This window comes from Vanacampus margaritifer, chromosome 2, assembly GCF_051991255.1.
Source record: "Vanacampus margaritifer isolate UIUO_Vmar chromosome 2, RoL_Vmar_1.0, whole genome shotgun sequence".
Taxonomy (NCBI): domain Eukaryota; kingdom Metazoa; phylum Chordata; class Actinopteri; order Syngnathiformes; family Syngnathidae; genus Vanacampus; species Vanacampus margaritifer.
The window spans coordinates 10,136,119-10,139,170 of NC_135433.1; the positions used below are offsets into that span (position 1 = coordinate 10,136,119).

At 37.3% G+C, this 3,052-nt stretch overlaps 1 long non-coding RNA gene across 1 annotated transcript in view; it reads left to right on the forward strand.

Moving 5' to 3' along the window:
* The first annotated feature begins 642 nt into the window (after window positions 1–642).
* Window positions 643–3,052, forward strand: part of LOC144044128 (uncharacterized) — a 4,378-nt gene continuing 1,968 nt past the window's right edge. The window contains exons 1-4 of the long non-coding RNA XR_013291196.1: window positions 643–766; window positions 860–944; window positions 1,890–2,195; window positions 2,280–3,052. The exon at window positions 2,280–3,052 is cut by the window's right edge and continues 1,968 nt beyond it. This is a non-coding gene — a long non-coding RNA (uncharacterized LOC144044128). The remainder of the gene's footprint in view (window positions 767–859; window positions 945–1,889; window positions 2,196–2,279) is intronic.

Below are 3,052 nucleotides of genomic sequence, written 5' to 3' on the forward strand. Positions count from 1 at the left end.
CATTGACGGCTATAGACGTTAAAAATTCATTTGAACTATTTTTATTAGTTTCACGTTTATTTCCACATTTGTTAACAAGAGTATGAAAACCTAGAAAAAATGTATTGTACATTAAGAACATTTTTACATTTGTGATTAATCTGGCGTTAACTAGTGAAGTCGTGTGATTAATTTTTTTTTTTTTTTTAATAATCGCCTGATGCCCCTAATTTAAAAAAGAAAAAAGAAAAGATTATTAAAAATTAGGGGAGTCAGACGACTAAATTCTTTAATTGTAATTAATCGCATGACTTCAATAGTTAACTCACGATTAAGCACAAATTTGATATCTGTTCTAAATGTACAATAAAAAAAATTCTAGGTTTTCATACTCTTGTTAACGAAAGTGGAAAAAAATGTGAAATTAATAGAAATAGTTCAAATGAATTTTTTACGTCTATAGCCGTCAACGGCAGTGAATTTGAGTTAAGTGTACCAACAATTTTGCCCACCTGTGTATATTATTCAATAGTAGTGGCCTAAAGAGCCTTGCCAACGTGTTTGAACATGGAAGAAGACTTTCACTACTTACAAACCACAACCGTCATTTCGGGACATGTTCTATCATGTCTAACTTATAACATCACAGCACACCTGAGGTTTTGTTGAAATGCTTAAAAGAAGTCACGCTTGGTTCTCTCTGAGATTAAGTGGATCAAACACCACCGTTGAAAGCTTCCACCTGGATACCAAAAGTAACCTTCATTGTGTTCAGAAGAACATCATGGTGAGTAAAGACAACCATCAACAAACATGTCTGAATTTTGTAGTCCCCCCACCCCCCCCATACTTCTAATGTGACAAATGGTACAATATACAGATAAAAAGAAGCATTTTCTTCTCTGGTGAGAGGATTGTCAGCTGGTTTTCCATCATGTGGTTCACAATGGCAGTTGCCACTGCAGGTAAGTGTTTTTCCAGCATCGAATATATGTTAGAGTATATAGAGTATTTGTGAAATTTGTCGCAAGCCAATCTGTGGATAGAAAAAGAAAAACACATATCAGATAATATGGGGAAAAGGGGGTGTTCGTAAAACTGGGTCTTTTCTGGCATATGTGTCAGTTCAGGCTGCGTGACTTTTTTTTTTCTCACTTACCCCTGAGCGTTATTTGACCATTTTTTGGCTTTTTGTTGGTTCTGACCAAGCCATTTCAAAATAAAATAACGCCCAGGGGTTAATCTCACAATAATAGCGCAATTGAGGAATTTAAGTGTAATTTTAGCTTTGCCATGATATAAATCTGGGAATCTTGCACTGCTAAAAAGTTGGAAATAAAAGTGTCAAATGTAGAAACAGGTTGTGGATAGGGCAGGTAGTTAGAAAAATAAGCGTTATAGTTATATAACTGTAAGTCTTTTGTTTTGTGTTAGGATCTGATCTTAGTTTCACTTTGAAGACTGTGCTAAACACATTGAGCTGCAGGTGGCAGTAGTGGGTTATGTTTGTTTGTTTGGTGACGATTTTAATGACATGATACTTTGACATGATTTTAATGACATGATAGACAGGACTGAATTCTTTCAATCTGATCTGAAATATGCTGTTCACGAGATCCTCAAGAGTCACCCTCACAATCGGACATTTTTTACGTTTTGTCCCCAAAATTGAGCTACTATTGTAGACTTCAAAATGACTGATTGTTTTAACAAAATCATTAGGGATGTGAGAGTGAATCGGGCTGGTACTAGTAGTACTTTAATACTAGTACTTAGTAGTAGTATATTGACTGTTTTTCATGTTTTTGAACAACTTCACATTCACCTTTTGCTGAATTTATCTGAATATGATTTATATGATTTGTCTGTAATATGACTTTTATGATGTTTATCATGTTCTCCGAGGACAGATATGCCTTTGAAGACGACCCCCGACAAGGTGGCCCTCTGTGGGGACAATGTAACTCTGACATGCAACGCCCCCTCGGACTGGGTTGTGTTTGTTGTATCATTTTCTTGGATTGGTCAAAACAAGACATTATGTGACGTGAATGTCACCGACAACCCTGGCGTGTGTCAGAGTCAAATGACAGGATCCGACTATCAGCTCAATCTGACACTCTTCAACATAATGCCCATGCATCGAGGAGAGTACCTCTGCAAAGTTCGCTCACAAATGGGAATAGGACACGGCACCACTTTAATCACCGTACAAGGTGATCTTGCTTGATTTGATCATTTAATATTTGTGTAAGATGCGGCCTTGTTTTTATTTTACTAATGGTTCTTTATCTCTCCAGGCTGCCTTGGAAATCAGAACTACTTCATTAATGAGTCCATGGCAGAGTGCTGGTTCCATGGCGTTTACAGTTGGGGTGAAATCCACTGGTTCAAGGAAGACGAGCGGCTAAACGCAATAAACGCAACGGAATATGTTGACCAAAATGGACGATACAACATCACAAGCAGAATAAAAACACAAGCAGGAAACCAAACCTATAACTGTTCATTATGGAATGCTAAACTGATGAAATATGTCTCAGTTCAAAAGGTAGTCATGGTTAAAGATTCACACAATTCATCTGGGAGCGGATGCAAACTTCAGTGGATCTGTATGATGTTTCATGCCGTATTGGTGACAGCGCAAGCAAGTTTGAATTTACCACTCAGTGTATTATAGACTAGTGAATGTGTGCTTTATATGACAGGCTTTTTAAACAGACATCTAGTTTAGTTCCTTCCTCTAAACGTTGTACAATAATAATGCTGAGTGTCAAGCAGAGTGGCAATCGGTCTTTGGTATGACCCGGCCGGGAATTGAACCCACGACCTCCCAGTCTCAGGGCGGACACTCTAACCACACGGTCACTGAGCTGAACAAAAAATAAAAAATAAAATTTAAAAAAAAATAAATAAATAAAAATAAAATAATAATAATAATTTTTTTTCTAGCCTTATTGGATAAATTCGGCGGGCCGGATTAAAACGCATAACGGGCCGGATTAAAACGCATAACGGGCCGTATTTGGCCCATGTCTGCTCTAGACCACCTTTGGATTTACTTTTCTGAAGA